Source organism: Pituophis catenifer, unplaced genomic scaffold (genome assembly GCF_029215685.1).
Source record: "Pituophis catenifer annectens isolate HBS135680 unplaced genomic scaffold, rPitCat1.0.hap2 SCAF_2, whole genome shotgun sequence".
In the NCBI taxonomy this organism is placed as follows: Eukaryota; Metazoa; Chordata; class Lepidosauria; order Squamata; family Colubridae; genus Pituophis; species Pituophis catenifer.
Window position 1 is genome coordinate 216542914 of NW_027256882.1, and position 21024 is coordinate 216563937.

Consider the following 21024-nt stretch of genomic DNA (forward strand, 5'->3'; position numbering starts at 1 on the left):
CTTTCTAGTCATAGATGGATGGAAAATTGATATATTTACACGACTCTGGGACAAGCATATCTTACATTTCTCTTAAATTTGGCTGAAAGCTACATATATACTTTATCCCAGCCTGTCAAGCAAAGCAGCCCTTCAATGGTTTGATGAAGTTGTGAGCAGCCCTCAAAAAGTTATTAGGATTCTCCTTTCCTTTTAAAGTCTATAGCAACTATTGTTAGCAACGTTATATTTTATATGCTCAAATTTTTTTTCTAAACATGAAATGTTTACTGCAAAATTTTATGTGGCATAGATAATTGAGCAAATTCTATGTTATGGGCCTATTATTTTCATTATGAATTATGGACACCAACCTTCCAAGATCTAACTATGGATTAATGAATGGGCTGTGCTTGTAAATTCAAAGGACAAAGAATTCCTCATGACTTGGGACCAATAGCAAACTCCTTTGGGGCTCTGACTTCCTGCAAAACAAACGTTGAGGAGGGTTTTTGTTTTGTTTTGCTGTGAGGCAATCTTGAGTGAGAGTGTGTGAGTGTGGGTATGGATGTGGGTGTGTCCCCTTTTCAATTTGGTTTTTTTTTAAAGTTTTTTATTTTTTAGACAAACAAACATTTAATACATCAGTTTTCCATGCCCCTAGATTAGCTGATTATAGATGTCCGCTCCTGCTCTACGCTGACGATGCCGCAATACTTTCATTTTCCCGGGTGGGCCTACGTAGAGCCATAAAAATCCTTTCTGCTTATTGCTCTGCCAACCAACTGCATATAAACCACTCCAAGTCTAAAATCATGGTTTTTGCAAGAAGCAGGAAAATTTATCATTGGAACCTTGATGGCATCCCAGTGGAACAGGTCCACAGATTTCAATATCTAGGTATCCTCTTTCAATCCAATACCAAGTGACCTGCGCAGGTTAAGTCTCTCTGTAATAAGGCTAAGATTTCCACCCATGCCCTCGTGCACTTTTTTCATACTGAGGGAGCTCATCACATCCCCTCAGCAATAAAAGTCTACAGGGCAAAGGTGATAACTGCTATTACCTATGGTGCCCCCCTATGGGTCCAATCCAACATCTCCTCTCTTGAGTCTGTCCACAGTCAGTTCCTACGCCATTTGATGGGAGTCCCTTCCTGCGTAAGTAATGCCGCAATTCATTTGGAACTGGGCATATCCTCACTTGCTACAATCTTGTGGAAACGTGCAATTGGCTATTGGTTGTCCCTGTGGAATAGACTCCCAGGCTATTACCTAGGCCAATGCCTATGGCGGGACCCTTTTCATAGTCCCTGGGCCCATAATATCCATACAAAATTTTTGAAGATTGGAATTTCCCCCAATGAAGCTTTTATTTTAGACCCTGATGCTGCCAAATCGTTGATTTTCCAATGGCTGGATGACATTGATAGACAATTAAATCTGGCAAACGGATTGGGAACATGCTCACCATTTTCCCTTGGTATTGTTCCCTCGCCTCACCCTCCGCCTTATCTCTCCGCGTTACACTCTATCAAACATAGGCTCGCATTTATGAAGGCACGATTTAACGTGATCCCCTCGAGTGTCCTCGACAGTAGGCTCTCGGGGGGAGTAAAAGCCATCTATTGTACATGTGATGGCCGATTCCCGGAATCTCTGTTCCACATTACATTCGTATGTCCCCACTACCGAGACATAAGATCAAGATTCATTTCTCCTATTTCCCAGAGATTCCCTGGTTCACCTGATCTGCTCAGCCTTTATTTCCTACTCCAGGACACAGACCCCAATATAACTCCAAAGGTGGCAAAAAATTTTGCTGCAGTCGTGGCTAAAAAAAACGGGAGAAGAGACGGGTAACCCCTATGGCAGAGGATCACTAGTATTGATAGTACAGATTGTATCTGAGGCAGTAGATGGTGTACTGTCACATGACCTATCTATATTTGTAAAATATACTTCCCTTCTATGTGTATTTTAATTTGGTCTTTGACCACAATAAAAGCTTACTACTACTACTACTACTACTACTACTACTACTACTACTACTACATCAGTTTTCTCTTCCCTGTGACATCTCGGTGTTATCTTCCAAAGTTCTTTCTTTTTCTGTATAGTTGTCATTACTTCTATCTTGATCCTTATCCAGGCCACAATATCAATTCATCACTAACATAATATTCAACTCATCACATATTTTTACATACTTATATAATTAATCATTTATGCCTCTTCTCCAACCAATAATAAAAATCATTCCATATTTTAAAATATTCTGAGTCTTAAAATCTTTAATTATCAAAGTTAATCTATTCATTTCTGCACAATCTAAGATTTTTTTTAATTACTTCTTCTTCCAAAGGTATTTTCTCCGCTTTCCAATTTTGTGCATAGACAATCCTTGCAGCTGTTATTACATGTATTATCAGATAAACTTTTTCCTTGCTAATTTTTTCAGGTAGAATACCCAGTAGGAACAACTCTGGTTTAAATTCAATACATTGATGTATCATTTCCTCCAACCAAGTCTTCAGTTTAATCCAATAGTTTTTAGCTTCCGGACATGTCCACCACATATGATAATATGATCCTGGTAGTTGATGACACTTCCAACATTTAACTTATTTTTTTTAAAACATTTTTGCTAATTTCTCAGGTGGCATATGCCATCTATAAACATTTTATATTGATTTTCCTTATATGCAGTGGACACCGTTAATTTATAATTCCTTTCCCATAGTTGTTGCCATTTTTCCAAATCAATTGAATATCCAAAGTTTCTTCCCCAAGCTATCATTTTTTTTCTTTTACTTGCTTTTCAATTTGAAGGAACTAGGCTATCTTTTGGATTTGAAGGAACAGGGCTGGAAAGAGTGCAGAAAAGAGCAACAAATATGATTAGGAGGCTGGAGACAAAGACATATGAAGAACTTTCAGGAATTGGATATGTCTTGTCTAGTGAAAAAAAGGACTACGGAAGATGTGATAGCAGTGTTCCAGTATTTGAGGGGCTGCCACAAAGATGAGGGTTTCCAACTATTTACCAAAGCACCAGAAGGCAAGAAGCAATGGATGGAAATTAATCAAGGAGAGAACCAACCTAGAACTAAGGAGAAATTTCCTAACAGTGAGAACAGTGAACCTTTAGATGTTGTGGGTGCTTCATCACTGGAGGCTTTTAAGAAGAGACTGGACAGCCACTTGTCTGAGATGATATAGGGTCTCCTGTTCATGCAGGGAGTTGGACTAGATGACCTGCAAGATCCCTTTCAACCAGAGGTTGTATTCAGCCGATTCAGACCGGTTCGGATGAACCGGTAGTAGCGACCTGCGGGTTGGCCTGCCTACCCACCCATCTGCCCAGGTGCAATCCTGTCCTATATAGCTGTGTTTTTGACGATACATGCATGTGTGGACAACGCGAGCGAGCGAGCGACTGCCATGTGGTTTGACGTCGCATGCATGTGTGGATGGCACGAGCAAGTGAATTGCCGTGTTGTTTGACATCGCATGCATGTGTGGACGGCGCACATGAGCGAATTGTCGTGTTTTGTGATGCCGCATGCATGCACAGATGGCGGGTGCTCACATTTCCGGTGCTGGGTGAACTGGTTGCTACAGTATGTGAAGTCCTCTGCTTTCAACTCTGTTATTCTGTTCTTTTCTTTTTCTTAAGGAGGTATCTTTTCTAGAAGCCTTCCTAACCAAAGGAACTAGTGCCCCTATTGTGTTTGGATCTTTGTTTCATTAAGCGTTAAGCATTAAGATTCTATTCGGATCTTTGCTTCTCTCACATTAAGCAGTGCAGCATACAAAGGCTAGATGATTCATTTTATACATCCTACTCTGTTACATCCAAACAAAAAGTTACCGCTGGAATGTCCCCATGCTACTTGCACACACCAAAGCAAGTATATTTCAAAACAGTTCATTTATTTTAAAAAAGGCTGCTTTTTGTTTTGCAAAGCAGAAATTTGAGCAAATAGTCCATTTTTAGATGGATGGCATTGCAAAACTGAATTAGCTGGTGGTAGGGCAATTAGTATTTGCAATAACCAGAAGCCGTTGCTGGTCAGTTACAACTATGGTGTTTCTGAATCGGTACAGACGCCCAACTCTTTTTTTTTTTTTTTTTTTGCTTTCTTCCACTGGCAACTCTTTACATTCATTTCTATACACAAGCAACTACTGCAGAGAAATTTCAGTTTCAGTTCAGTTTCATTTCTGGATGGGGAATATTTATATAGCACGACTTCTGAGATCTATTTTCCAAAGCCATTTCCAAAACCATTAAAAACAACCATTTGACAGACTAGCTAAAAAAAAAAATCTAAACATCAGAGAAATCATACCGCCATTAGAAAACAAGCTATGTTCCTTTTGCACATCTCTGGGTCAGAATTTTGTTGTTAATTGTGAAGTCGTGTCCGATCCATCGCGACCCCATGGACAACATTCCTCCAGGCCTTCCTGTCCTCTACGAACCTCTGGAGTCCATTTAAGCTCACGCCTACTGCTTCAGTGATTCCATCCAGCCACCTCGTTCTCTGTCGTCCCCTTCCTCTTTTGTCCTCAATCTTTCCCAGCATTAGGCTCTTCTCCAGTGAGTCCTTCCTTCTCATTAGGTAGCCAAAGTATTTGAGTTTCATCTTCAGGATCTAGCCTTCTAAAGAGCAGTCAGGGTTGATCTTCTCTAGGACTGAATGTGTTTTTTATTTTTATATTGTTGTTGCTTTTGTTGTTGTTATTATTAAGACCAATGCTTCCTTTTTCTAAGCTCACCTTCACTAGCAGTACATGAGCCCCTGGAGCCATTTCTAAACTTTATTGGTGAGGACAAACAGGAAAACTAGATTGGGTTTCCTGCATATGACAAATGCCTGCTAATCTACCCAGGTGCTGGTAAAACAGGACTCAGCAAGCAAAGCCCATCTTAATAAAATTCTAGGCATGCTTACAGAGATGATAATGGCTCCTGAATTCACTTCCTATGAAGTGTATTTAGGCTTGCATTGCATAAAGAAGCATTTTAAACAGTTTTGAAAATAGCTTTCTAAAGACCGTCAGCAAAATTACAATTAAAGAAGGCTAAACTTGATGATTCATTTTGGCTAGTAACAATAGTGCTGTCAGGAGTGCTGGCATCTGAAATCTATCAAAAATGGGAAATGTACGCAAATATCAGGCCCTAATTTTTTTTTTTAATTTGATTTATATGCCACCCTTCTCTGGAGACTCAGGGTGGCTTACAATGCGTTAAGCAATAGCCTTCATACTTTTGTATATTTTATACAAAGTCAGCTTATTGCCCCCACAAACTGGGTCCTCAATTTACCTACCTTAGAAAGGATGGAAGGCTGAGTCAACCTTGAGCCTGGTGAGATTTGAACTTGCAGTAATTGCAGGCAGCTGATGTTAATAACAGTGCTTTAGTCTGCTGTGCTACCAGGGCTCTAAATTACTAGAACAGATAGAAAGATATGGAAAAGTCTCTGGTTTGAAAATAAACAAAGACAAAACAAAAATCTTGGTGAAAAATACAACAGAAAAACAAAACAGAGAGATAAAAGAAAAATTAAATATACAAGTTGTGAAGAAAGTTAAATATTTGGGAGTTCATTTAACTTCAAGATGTGCAACAATAAAAGAAGATAATTATTATAAATTAAAACAACAAATTGAAAAAGATTTGGAAAAATGGAAGAATCTCCAATTATCACTTATGGGACGGATTGCATTGATAAAGATGAACATATTACCAAGATTGTTATTTCTATTTCAGACGGTGCCAATAAAAATTGAAAAGACATATTTTCATTATCTGAATAAGATAATGAGGAAATTTATATGGCAAGGGAAAAAAGCAAGAATAAGTTTAAAAATGTTACAAGACACGAGACTGCGAGGGGGATTTGGGCTACCAAATTGGGAATTATATTACCAAGCAGCAACATTGACATGGCTGAAAGAATGGATTGAACTAAGAAATATAAGGTTGTTAACTTTGGAAGGGCACGATCTACAACTGGGTTGGCATGCTTTTTTGTGGTATGGTAGACATAAGATACATACATAATTTCATAGACATTATATAAGTAATGCATTGCTATTGGTTTGGGAGAAGGTTAGAGATAAATATTATGTGAAAATACCAATGTGGAAGCTCTAATACACCCAAATGTTTTTAATTTTGGAAATATTGTTAGATATAAAGATTTGTTAACAGATAAGGGGGAATTGAAAGAGAAATGAGAACTGGAAGAACAGGGGATTGAGACAGATTGGTATACTGTATGTATATGCAGATAAGAACAAGATAGGAAAAAGATGCTAAATTACATGGTTTTTATTTGGAAAAGACTGAGTTGGATAGGATACTCATAGGAACGGAAGAAAACTTAATTAAATTTTTTTATATTTTTTTGTTATATATTGAATTGGAAGAGAAACAGGTAAAAGAAACGATGATAGCTTGGGGATGAAATTTTGGACATTCAATTGATCTGGAAAAGTAGCAACAGCTATGGGAAAAGAATTATAAACTAACAATATCCACCGCATATAAGGAAAACCAATACAAAATGTTTTATAGATGGCATATGCCACCAGAGAAATTAGCAAAAATGTTTAAAGATAAATCAGCGAAATGTTGGAAATGTCATCAGTTACCAGGATCTTATTATCATATGTGGTGGACATGCCCTGAAGCAAAAAATTATTGGAATAAAATTAAAATCTGGCTGGAAGAAATGACACAATTACATATTGAATTTAAACCAGCATTGTTCTTATTGAGTATCCTACCTGACAAAATTAAAAAGGAATATATTTATTTTATTATACACATAATAACAGCTGCAAGAATTGTTTATGCTCAAAACTGGAAAGCAGAGAAAATACCTTTGGAAGAAGTAGTAATAAAAAAAATCTTAGATTGTGCAGAAATGAATCGATTAACTTTGTTGATTAAAGATAGGGAAGAATCAGAATACTTTAGAATATGGAATTATTTCTATTCTTGATTGGAAAAGAGATATAAATGATTAATTTTATAACTGTGTAAAAATTTGATGGCATGAATATGGTTATAGAAATGAATTGTTATAGTGGTTTGGATGACAATTAAGATAGACAAAACTTATGGAACAAGAACAACAAAAAGATCTGAAGAAGACAATACTGAGATGTCACAGGGGAGGGATGATTGATGTATTGAATGTTTGTTGTCTTAAAAAATAAAAAGCTTTTCTTTAAAAAAATGGGAAATGTACTATAATTCGGGGGCCATGACGGAGAAGGTTCTGCTATTTATTGCCCTCCATCTCTCCTCAACTAAAATCAGGGTTGAGTGGAAAAGTTATTACAGAGATTCAGGCATTTATGAATAGATGATCCTTAAGATATACAGTTACATTTTTGCTTCAGTCATTAAAGCAAGTTTTTTAAAAACTTTGGGTAAATCATGAGTCTCATTAAGACTGGACAAAATATTTTTTTTGTTTTATTAATCTCACTTTGCCATTGCTTTGTGAAGAAAATGTGGCTGTACAGTATCTTTCGAAAAATTCATGAAACTTTTTTTTTCAGTACGCGTGTGAAATGTGTGAAATAATTAGCTTGTACACATGGGGAAAGTATGAGTCATTTTTCTGCTGAGATTGCCACAACTCATTTTTCTATTTGTTTATTTGTATCTCACTTTTATTATTTTTTATAAATAACTCAAAGCAACAAACATATCCAACACACCTTCCTCCTCCTATTTTCCATACAACAACCACCTAGTGAGGCGAGATGGGCTGAGAGAAAGTAATTGGCCCAAAGTCACCCAACTGGCTTTCATGGCTAAGGTGAGACCTGAACTCATTGTTTACTGTTTTCTAGCCTGGTGCCCTAACAGCTAGACCAAACCGATAAAAGGTGAAATTTCTGAACAAAAAGAATGAGGCTGAGCATCATTTTTAGATATTACCACCACCCAATACAGGGAAAGCAGAGATGGTTACAGATCTCAGAAACCACATCCTGTTAATTAAAACTGTCATTGTGGTATGAGCTGGCAGATTTAAAGCAATATTTTTTGGGAGAGGGCACCAGAAAAATTGTCAATTTTTAAAGAACACAGCACACGATTTGATGTTGTATCACTTGATTTCACCACTGAATTTTCTGCACAGCTGCTTATTTGTGTTTGTAAGTTTGTATTTGTTACACTATACTTACATTTTTGTTATAAATAACATTGGAGTTCAGAAATTAAAGAGTAAATGAGAAATGTAATGAGTAAATATATGTTTATTTTAAAGAAGCTAACATATGCTTTTAATTAGAGGCATAGTTTTGACTGAAGTCCAAAATGCAATACGGAGCAGGACAGATTTTTATTTGCCCAGATGAAACAGAAGAATTTGAACTAGCTTGCTTCAGTTCTAGACCCCTTCATGCTCCATTTCTGCTTCTCCTGATTGTTAGCACTGCTACAAAATCAAAACCATTTTATGTTTCATTAACATAAAACACAACAAGTGGGAGTGGTGATGGATTTATTGGAATATTGGATTTAATGACTCAGTGGCATCTGCCAGAAATAGAACAGAACAGAACAGAATAGAATTCTTTGTTGGCCAAGTGTGATTGAACACACAAGGAATTTGTCTCCAGTGCATAAGCTCACAGTGTACATACACTGAGAACAACTGAGAACTACCACAAAGCGATGACTTCCATGTAGCGATGGCATTATGCACTTGCTGACCCTATAGACTTAGGTTCTGACATCTGATGCGGTCACATTTGTGTTGTGACATCTCACATGCATCTAATTTGCTTCCCTCTGCTCCCCTGGGGATGCCCAGATCTGACCAGAAGTTTTAGACGAGAGAGTGCATCTTTTACACTTCCTTCTCAAGTCCTAACCAACAGCAACACAGGTACAGAAGAACTTCAACAGCTTGAAATTTACTATGAGTGTTTTGCGCCACAAGGGGTTACTATTACTGCCCAATTTGACTGAACTGTCATAACTTAATATTATAAGCTATTATAAATTTTGAAAAATCTTAAGTGAAAGTAAGTGAAAAAAACATACATCAATTTCTATGTCATACAATAGGTTTCTTCCCATAAAATAGCTATCATATCCATTTCTATTTATTTTGCTGAGAAACAACCATTTCTGTTTTTCCTATGTCCAGTCACACTTGGCCAATAAAGAATTATATTCTGTTCTATGGAAGAATAAATTTCCCTTGTTCTGAATTTCATTCCAGATCTGGCAAGCCAAGGTGACTTAATACAGAAATCTCTGCATATCTCTACTTTCCATATATTTTTAAGTGTGTGTGAAGTTTTCTCTACTGTTATACATTCATTTGTCTCAAGAAGTCATGGTAGTAGAAAATAAAAAAGATGCCAGAGGACTTAAATTGTGGACTGTGATCCTTTTCTCCATAATCACCAATACAGGAGTCATGAAAAGGATGCTATATTGCCTTTTTTAATTGTTTTGCAAATACCACTCAGATTATAACAAGACAAGGGTACAGGAGCTCAGGTAAACCTATTTGGAAATGTGAAACATCTGGCCTAGAATTGTTGCAGTAAGGTTGGGATTTTGCAACATGCAAAGGAAACAGAAGAACTGTGGACCACCAGATGTTGCTAAACTGGATCAGCTCATCTGCCCTAGGCAGCATGAACAATGGTGAGGAATGACGGGCATTGTAATTTAGCAGTATAAGGTTGGCCAGAGGTTCCCACCTGTTTTAAGTCTTGATCTATAGTTTCATCAGAATTCTTATGTATGGAGATAACAAAGAGGAGAGGAATCCGTACATTCACCAACTCTACCAGTATATTAATATATTGTTAATTAGAAAAATTGTAATTAAATAAGTGATTACCATATGGGAGCAATTTTCAAATTAAAATAATTATTTATAAAACTCCGTCAGACAAGCTCCCCGTTGCAGGCCTTTCTGCAAATTTGTGAAAGGCTCACTGGCACCATCTAGTGCTCCTTTTCTTCCCCCCCAAAAAAAATTCCAATCAGCTTTAACATCAGCTGTGCCAGAATCATTCAGAACGAAGATTTGCGTTGGCTTTTTAAAATTGTTGTTAGGTAGGTAGTGAAATGCTCTAAGCCCAGAAGTTTTTCCCATGGTTACTTTGAAACCTTTCCCATCAACGCTGCAATTTCTTTTCAGTGTCCGGAGTGTAACTTATGAGGGGCAAATGACATGGGTTTTGTAATTTGTTAACTAACATAGCTATTTTGTATTTTAATCTGATTTAAATTATTTCTTTTAAAGTGATGTTCAGATTTATTAGCTTTTAACATTCCTAAATTGATAAACACACTGGAGACTAGCTCCAGATAAGAAAAAGTTCATTGGTACAAATTTGGGTTTGGTTGATCTCTTTTGTGAACTCTAAACAACCTTTTTCCTTACAATTACGCCATTTTAATGAACATTTGTGGTATTATGGGATGCAAATATGTAATTTGTTTGACTACATGTAACTGATGCAAAGGGGAGGTTACTTTTACTCTGTAGAACTGGTAGTAAAGAGTCGGGAGGCTCCACCCAACCCCGATGTCATCAGGACACTTCTGCGCATGAGTAGAAGCGCGAGCGAGTAAGCGAAGCGGTTGTAAAGGTAAATAGAGAGACCCCACTTTATCAGGGTACCCTAATAACTTGCTTTTAAATGATCTTCCGACTCCGTTGCTTATTGGGAAGGTAAACTGAGGCAGAACCTAGAGCCAGATTTGGCTTTCACCTAGGAGTAAACACCATTGGAGTCTACTTGTTCCTGAACAGACATTATGGTTAGGATTATTTTATAACCTATGAAACAGGAAGTCCCTGCCAGTTGAAATAATTTAAACTCATTTTTAATTTATTAGAGGTTTTTGGCAAGCTACATGTCTCTCAGCTTCCATTTCTGCCACATCTGTATTATAGATTATAGAAAGTAAGAAGTCTGGCTCAGATTTAGTTAGAATTTTGGACCGAGCCTGAGGTGAATCAGATTCAAATCCCTATTCATTCATGAAGGTCATTAACCTGTTCTAGTCACTTGATTTTGCTGTAAGCATGTTGTTTAATAGAGGGCAACCTAGAATTATTGCTGTGCCCTGCAAAAAAATCTGGCAGGTGCTGTATTTGAATAACAGCATCCTTTTTTAATTGGGGGGGGGTCCTTTAAATGTGTGTCATCTACAACTCTGCATTCCCAACCAACATTTTATGACCATATCCCAATTTAGATTGGGTATGCTGAGTTACAAAAGATATTATATTCGCAAATAAGGGTCTCTTACGTTCTATCACGGCAATAATTGTTGACATGACTTATTCCTGTTGAAGTCAATGGGAGAAAAATTTCCACACCATATCTGGTGCTACAAAATATTTTTTGAGACACACAAATATAGCCTAAACCACTTTGCTTTCCATGTCTTTTATCACAATTCTGCTTCATTTCAATTCTTCAACAGGCATATGTGACATGCTGGTGATATATCTACTATTTTGCTGAATTTTCAAATATCTCAGATGACAAATCCCTACTTTATAGGATTCTGGAATCAAAATAAATCTTTAGCATTCAAGCGTATGATTAATACCACTGTTACTATCATCTGAACAATCTTGAACTTTTAGACTATTTTATTAGTTTATATTATCTTTATGTACATAACATGTTTTCCTTACTAGTGCTAGAGGCATTGATTAAAAACCGGCCTTTTAAAAGAACTATCAGAAAGGTAACCATATTGACATGTTGGAGAAAAAACTACAGTGTATCATGTAGAATTAAGCAGGAATTGTTTTGAACTATCATAGGCTAGAGTCCCATTCAGTAGGCATCTATTGGATTCTAGTCTAACAAAGCATATGGATATGCCATTTCATAGAATACAGGTAGTCCTCGATTTACGACCACAGTCGAGCCCAAAATTTCTGTTGCTAAATGAGACATTTGTTAAGTGAGTTTTGTCCCATTTTACGACCTTTCTTGCCACATTTGTTAAGTGCATCACTGCAGTTGTTAAATTAGTAACACGATTTGTTAAGTGAATCTGGCTTCCTCATTTGACTTGTCAAATGGTTGCAAAATGTGAGCCCATGACCCCAGGACACTGCAACCGTCATAAATATGAGTCAGTTGCCAAGCGTCTAAATTTTGATCATGTGACCATGGGGATCCTGCAATGGTCGGTCATAAGTGTGAAAATTGCTCATATGTCACTTTTTTCGACGCTGTTGTGAACGGTCACTAAATGAATTGTTGTAAGTCGAGGGCTACCTGTACACTGTAGATTTCTTTGTTGCATAAAAGAAATAATCCTTCTTCTAACCCAACATCCTTTCAGAGGAGAAAAACAATACAAATAAGCAATGAATGGTAGATTATGATAGTAATATTATGAAAAATTCAAGCTAGATTGGTTGCTCAGTCTCTACATACCTTTTTAAACCTATGCCCATTCTTTCTTCTATGTTATTATTGTCAGAAGTCATATGAAGTTATGTTCTCCCAATAAAAAGGGAGCATACTGTAAAACTGATGTTTCCCCTTTGCTTTTATGTAGTTTCCCAATGTCACTTTACAAAGAACAAGTTGGTAAACTTTTAATTGAAGTGCATGCTCCTCTTCAGGGTTATCCGAAAAGATTCCATCGTACACACTTGTAACAACAAACTAAACTGTCCCTTAAATCATGAAGGAATTTAAATTATGAAAGGCTTTGTTCACAAAAAAAAAAAAAAGCTTGTTCATTTTTTTCAAAACTCTTTGAAGCAGAAAGGCCAGTCCGAGATACCACACTCACCATCAGTTGCAAGGAGAAAGGTTCCCATGTAGCTTTCATCCATTTGATCTTGATTCCCTTCCTGCCTGAACTAAGAAAGTATGAAAACAACACAAAATTCAAAAGGGAAGAAACGACTTCTAAATACCTCAGTTACCACATCTTAGTCTCAGGGGAGGAGGACAAGTAAGAATAGGAAAATTAGGGACTTTCCCTCCTCAAATATCAGACAGTTAAGAACTTCAGGAAAGTACCAAGTAAGATGAATGTAATCATGCAGAACAAGTCAGGAGAAAAAGTGAAGACCATATGTACTTATCAAAGAATATCAATAATGCAACATAATTCTTCATCTTGTCTGTTAACTGTGACCTTTTTCTGGAAAAGACCAATCTTGTCATAGTTATATATGTTCTGAGGGAGTCCAAAAAGATTTTATTTAAATACAAATTCTATGAGCCTATCTTCAAACATTTTATAGCTCTGAAGGAATTCCTAACAGATACTTGGGTATTTGTTTTTAATTATAATGCTATCGTATGTATAAATGCATAAATGTCCATCAACCCTTGATTTGCTAATGATTTCCAAATCCAGTTCAAGATGCTCGTCATAAATTCTAAAACCCTGATAACAGCTAGAATATTTTTAAATTTAACTGAGGAAATTGTAATAAATGAAATATATTTAATTGCATATTGCGGTGAAAGTAGAAATGATTAATATCTACGTTCATATTCTTTTTATTTCCTATTTGAATATATAAATAAAAAAGATATTTACATAATTAACTGATTTATATTAAAATGTTGGAGTGTATTATTTAAGGAAATGTATGCTATAAAATAAGTGGGTTCACTATTCCTATAAGAATTGTAGAATTGAAGAATTGAACAACTGTATTGAACAACTGTAACACCACAAAATTAATCATTAATTTGATGATGGATACAAAAACAGATGACAATGGGAAGGGGTTTAATATAGAATAGAAGGGAAAAATGGAATTTGGTTAAAATTAGAGATGAAAATGAAGGGTAATATTGGTAAAAAATAGATGAAAATAAATACTATGGCAAAAAGGAGGTATAGAAATTGTAATTTTAGTTGAAAGGACTAAAAACTGTTTAAATTAGTTAACCGGCCAAATACTCTGTTTAGCAAAAATACATTGTATGTTTGTGTGTGTGTTTGTGTAAAAAATAAAAAAAAAAACTTTTTTAAAAAAATAAATTCTAAAACCCAAAATAATTTGGGACCGTGATTTTTGAAGCCTTGCCTTCTCTTATGTGACCTCCAGCGACTGTCCACAAATTGAAGGTTTTTGTATCTTTTAGTTGTTATCTCTCTGTTGAGTTCTACCTGACATGCCATAATGTGTTATTCCACAAGAAATGTCCATCTTATGGAATGTATGATATCAAGAAACTCACCAATCTCACTCTCTTTGCTGATTTAGGCCATAAATAAGTTTAAATGTGGCTGTAGTCTCTTACATTTTGATTATTATTTTTCTTATTATTTTCTTTTGCTTTGTTTTTGTGGGTTTCGTTTCAGTATTTGTATTGCTGAGTGGATGCTAGGAAGGATCCATTGACTGTGTTGACTGTATTTTCTATATACTTCATTAACCACACTATTTAGTCTCTATTTTGTGCAAAAACTGAAAGATATAAGTCTGTTAAAGAATTAATAAAGTAAGTAACATAAATGCAAAACCCTATCTCTATTTCCACCTTTGATCCTAGTGGTACAGTGGTTAAAGTTTAGTATTGCAGGCAAAGTCTGCCCACAGCTTGGAATTTGATCCTGACAGGACTCAAGGTTATCTTAGCCTTCCAGCCTTCAGAGGTCAGTAAAATGAGGATCCTGATTGTTGGGAGCAATAAAGATGATATATAAGCCTAAATGCTATTCTATTGCTATACAGTATGTAATGCTAATAGAGAAATGAAACTTCTGAAAATAACCACATATGGGATTATTAAAGATTCCTTTTTCTTCTAGCATCTATTTTAGCTGGATGACATTTTTTATCTATATTTTTGTTCTGAATACCTCTGGTATGATTGTAGATCCTGAGAAGATCCATGGAAAACTCAACAGGAAAAAAAAATCCAGGCCAGAAGACAAAAAGCTCAAGACAAAGAGATATGTTTTCTAGGAATCTCAGAGCTTCATTTTGATAAGCAAAATTTTTTCTTCCAAATACATAGACAATATATGCATATAACATTCCTAGCAACTCCTTAAAAAGTTCAAAGCACACCATACCTTGGAAAACAAATCCCTTTTAGTCTGCTGTACAATAATATATGTGTATATTACACATAATTACAATTATGTGTAATATACACATATATTATTGCTCTGATGATGTTATCTAGTTTGGTAATGAAGCATCTGCAAGAAAACCACCAAGCTCAGAGAGCACCAAAGGCCCCACAGTTCAACCCTGAGCTACAAATATTCTCTTCTATCATTACAATTATGTGTAATAGAATAAGAACATTTACAACTCCAACAAAAGGATTCATCCTTGCTTTATTAACTCGGCTGACACAGTGATGAGAAGTCCTAGACACTGTAGAAGACAGGGGTGCGCTCACAATGACCCAATTCTCTGGGCTACCTGTAATTCGCTGTATGTTGCAGTATTTGCTCTGTACTCTGACATTAAAAAGATGTCCAACAAGTCTGGTAGTTACATACCACTCTTTCTGTCTTCCCCAGCTTTCTGCTGTTTCTCACTACTCCATTAAAAACATGCCTGCAACCTTACATAGGAATTCATTTTGAAGCTTAGGAAGCATCCTTTGTCTTCTATTTATTCATCACATTTGTCCACCACAATCATGAGACTTTCAGTGGGTTAGTGTTATGACTCATAAAAGCTTTGACTTATTTTGTTCCTTCCTTCCTTCCTTCCTTCCTTTCTTCCTTCCTTCCTTCCTTCTTTCCTTCCCTCCCTCCCTCCCTCCCTCCCTTAAAATGATTAGTGATTATGTTTCTATTTGAGCAGGATGGGTACTTCCCCCATCAATTATCTCCAACAACTGGATCTCCTCCAGATATGTGAACTTCAATTTATTTATTGATTAAATTTATATGCTGCCCATCCTGTAGTTTGAGATGACTCCAGTTAGCTTACAATATAATAAAACATAGAGATATAAAAACAATTATAAATGTAAAACAATTATAAAGATTAAATGCAGGGCTTTATGGGAGATAACCAACACTTTAAATTGGACCCACAAGCAAACTGGCAGCCAGTACAGCTTGCATAAAACAGTGGTGTTACATATGCCACCACTGGCCTACAGAAATGTTCATGCTGCCACATTCTGGACCACTTGTAGCTTCTGAATACCCTTCAAGGGTAGCCCCAAGTAGAGCACATTGTAGTAATGCAAACAAGAGATGACTAGGGCATGAGTGACTGGTACTCTAAGAAATCTCCAGACAGCATTGCAAAGTATTCTTGAAAGATGAAATTAACCAACTGCGGGAAGGCTGTTACTAGATGTTTGAGCTTTAAATATCATACACTTTAGCCAACATGGCCAGTGGCAAGGAATTTCGAAATTGTAATTCAAATTATCTGGAGAGCACTAGGTTTTTGTCTATGGATTATGGTCTATGCTACATTAAATATACTGAAATAAATATGCATAAATGTGTGAAAAGCTAAAGTTTATTTTTAATAACAAATGCAATGCTCTTTTTAAGAAGAGCATTGCATTAAGTAAATTATTGTTTATTGAAAGGCATAACCAACTGGCTGTAGATCTACTTATCTTTACCCTGTTGAAAATACATACTATTTTCCCGCTAAGTATCGTTGTCCTGGACACCCATAATCATCCAGTCAAGAGAATTTCCTTAATTACAGGTTACTGACCCAGAACACATCATTCATATATCATATTTTCTGTCACCTCAGCACTTCTTTCATATAAATATGTAGTAGCAGGCATTTCATTACACAACTTTGTTTATTTGACAAGCCTGGAAGGGACTTTCCATGAGACATTCACCATGCCATTATTATTAATTGCCTACTAGGTTCTTCAGATGCATCGTTTTCAATACTAAATTTTCAAGTTTATTCAGGCTCTGTTTTATGCAGATTCTCTTTTAATGTTTGTTCATAGAAGATCAAGATATGAACAGACCTGTTTGATAATTGCACTAGATATACCACAAAACAAGAGGTGAAGACTCTAATATGGTTCGAGAATGAATATTTTCTAAAGAAACGTGATGAATACCAGTTTAGAATCTTTTCCTATGTTAGGAGAAATTCTGCAAGAGGCAACCTAGCAGGAAAAAAATTAAATGAGTGAAATCATTCTGCAATAATACCTCTAATACCATCAAACATCTCAGATCCTTGAGAAGGGATAGGTGGATAAAACTGCCAAATCCAGTCTAAACATGTGGATGACTATGGAATGAACCATAATAATAATAGCTTCAAACAACATCTGCCCATATGCTAGGAGGACTTGATGGGTAGATAAAAATGCAAAATCCAGTCTAAAGATTTGGCTGACTATGAGACCAACAATAATAGCAGCTTACAAACATTCTATAGGTTTCATTCATATAGAACCTCCAATATTCCTCTTTCAGATAAAGTGAAGTTTCATTATTAATACTGAAACCTCTTCATTGTCCGGTCACATGGTGAATGCCTCATGGAAAGTCCCTTCCACTTTTTTTCAAATAATAAATAAAGTTGTGTAATAAATGAAAAAGTGGCCTCATATTGTGTGACACTCCTTGCAAGAGATTCCACATTGCCACTAGGTGTCACTATTGAAAAACATAAGGAAAAAAGTGAATATAATGTTATAAATACGTAGAAATTAGAAAATATTTTAGAAGGGCAATATTTCAATTTACAGCAGTATTGATTTAGACAAGCATAAATAATGAATTGGTTATGTTCAAAGACATCAATTTTAAAAGTTGTTAAATATAGCAATCATTATCTAGATTCTTAGTGTCCATTAATCCAGAGATACAAAGCAACATAATCTCCAGAAGTCTTGATTGTTTCCTCCAAAGATCTCTAAAAATTATTAAATTGCAGTTTTTAATCTATGGAAGAGAGAAATCATTAAATGCCTGACTGCAGAATAGTCATGTTAATCAGACTGGATTTAAATTAAACTTCCATGTAAATGAAATGAAATAAATGTATTTTTTCCCCTTCATCCTACCACTGCTTTATGAAGTACAGTTCTCAGCTCCCAAAAGCTACATACCCTTCAAAAATGCCTGCATTATAATGAAATCAAAGAATATAAAAGTTTGGAAAAGACCTTAACAAACACTTAAGTGTTTTTCAAACTTGGCAGTTGTGTAGACTTCAAGTCCCAGAATTCCACCGCTATCATGCTGGCTATGGAATTTTGAGAGTTGAAAGTTATAGGTCCTAAAATTGCCAAGTTTTTTCAAACACTGATCTATTCTAATCAGGTGCAGGAATCCTTTATAACAGCATGTTTGACCATGACCATCAAGCCACTGCTTCAGCATGTCCGGGGGGGGGACCTATCACCTGCCAGAGCAGATGTTCCATTATGGAACAAATCTTGCTGTTAGGAAATTGTCCTTAAGGTCCAACTAAAACCTGTTTCCTTATAATTTAAGTTCATCGGTTCTGACCCTTCTTTTGAACAACCCCAAATTATTATTATTATTATTATTATTGGTTAATCTTTAGTGAGATTCACAGCCTTTGAGGCTGGTTAATAGCTCAGCAGCTCGAGTCCTAACCAAGGACCTAGGAACTGTTAAGGTATCATCGGAGGATGTAAGCTGTTCCGAGTAAGGTGGTTTTTTTGGAGAGTCAAAATGTTCAAGTCCAGCAAATTTAGAATTTCTAAATAGCGGGGTAGCCCTTTGGGTATTGCTCCAAGGGCTCCAATTACAATGGGGACAACACACAATTTCTTTTTCCACAGTCGCTCAACTTCAATTTGCAAGTCCAGGTACTTTGTGATTTTTTCTTGCTGCTTATCTTCAATCCGTGCATCACCAGGTATTGCAATGTCAATGAACCATACTTTTTTCTTTTCAACTATTGTGATGTCAGGTGTGTTGTGGACCAAGTGCCTGTCAGTCTGAATCCTGAAGTCCCACAAGATCTTGAGTTTCTCATTCTCTAAAACTTTCTCAACCTGATGTTCCTAGTGGTTTTTGCTGTACTCAAATCCAAACTTCTGGCACAATTTCCAGTGAATGATCTTAGCAACACGGTCATGGCGTTGTAGGTAATCAGTTTGTCAAATTTTGCTGCATCCACTGATCAGGTGGTCGACTGTCTCATCTTTCTCATTGCAGAGGCAGCATTTGCTGTTGAATTTTTGCCTTCGTGCAGTTTGTGGCTAGGGCTTGTTCTTGAGCTGCCAAAATAAAACTTTCTGTTTCTTTTTTCAGTACTTCTGATCTTAATCAGTTCCAAGTTAGTTTCTGGTCAGCTTTGCCTTCAATACATTTCAAGTATTTATTATTATTATTATTATTATTATTATTATTATTATTATTATTATTATTATTATTATTATTATTATTTATTGGTTAATCTTTAGTGAGATTCACAGCCTTTGAGGCTGGTTAATAGCTCAGCAGCTCGAGTCCTAACCAAGGACCTAGGAACTGTTAAGGTATCGTCGGAGGATGTAAGCTGTTCCAAGTAAGGTGGTTTTTTGTAGAGTCAAAATGTTCAAGTCCGGCAAATTTAGAATTTCTAAATAGCGGGGTAGTCCTTTGGGTATTGCTCCGAGGGCTCCAATTACAATCGGGACAACACACGATTTCTTTTTCCACAGTCGCTCAACTTCAATTTGTAAGTCCCGGTACTTTGTGATTTTTTCTTGCTGCTTATCTTCAATTCGTGCATCACCAGGTATTGCAATGTCAATGAATCATACTTTTTTCTTTTCAACTATTGTTATGTCAGGTGTGTTGTGGACCAAGTGCCTGTCAGTCTGAATCCTAAAGTCCCACAAGATCTTGAGTTTCTCATTCTCTAAAACTTTCTCAACCTGATGTTCCCAGTGGTTTTTGCTGTACTATTATTATTATTATTATTATTATTATTATTATTATTCCTCCTCTTCTCCTTCTTCTTCATGACAGCCTTTCAGATACAGGTAGTCCTTGACTTACGAGCACAATTAAGCCCAAAATTTAGGTTGCTGAGTGAAACATTTCTTAAGTGAGTTTTGTCCCATTTTATCACTTTTCTTGCGAAGTGAAAATATTGCGGTACCCTTGGCTCCCAAGTACCTGATAAGCTGGTAGTAAATCAGCTCTTCTGTTGACTGACAACGTGCCCACTTCCCAGGCTTCAATCATTTCCCTGACTGTCTTTGTACCTGCACCACCAACAATCTTAGTAACTGCAAAATTGAATGCATGTCCTTGTTCATTGAAATGTGAAGCTACAAATGAGTTCAGGTCTCCTTGTCTGACCATCTGACCATACTCATTTTCCCACTGTAAGATCTATAACTCCTCCGATCATTCCCCATACACTGTACATTTCTATAGAAATACCAGAATTCTTGAATCATGTGTACTTCATCTATTCTTTTCTATATTTATGAATTCATTGCTGGATGCCTCCTACATCCTGCACATCTCTCCCAGTCTTAGTCCCAGTCCTTCTTTGTTGCACCATCTTCTAGGATTTCTGCTCCTCCTCTCACAGGATTCATAGAATCCCTTCCCTTCAAATTCCGGTCAGTTTTCCTGTTTGCTTCCTGAACGAGCTCCATGACATCAAATGCTATCTGTCAACTCTTCAAGATAGACCAATCAGGAAATAGACTCCACTTGAATGCTGGAATTCTACTTTATTACAACATAGAACATAGAGACCTTGGGGGTCTTCTAGTCCAATGCGCCGCTTGAGCAGGAGCAGGGGTGGGATTCAACTGGTTTGGACTGGTTTGGGCGAGCCAGTTGTTAAGATTTTATGCAGTTCGGCGAATCCCACCACTGGCTTTTTTGAAATGACACAAGAAATAGGCCTACAGGATATATGGAGAGAGTGAAACCCAAAGACAAACCAATATACATTTTACTCGAATAGACACCAATCATAGTTGAGAATAGACATGGTGTGGATGATGTCAGAAACAAGGCCAGATGTTCAAGAGGTAGATATAGAAACAAACACATGGGTAGATCATAGCCCCCATA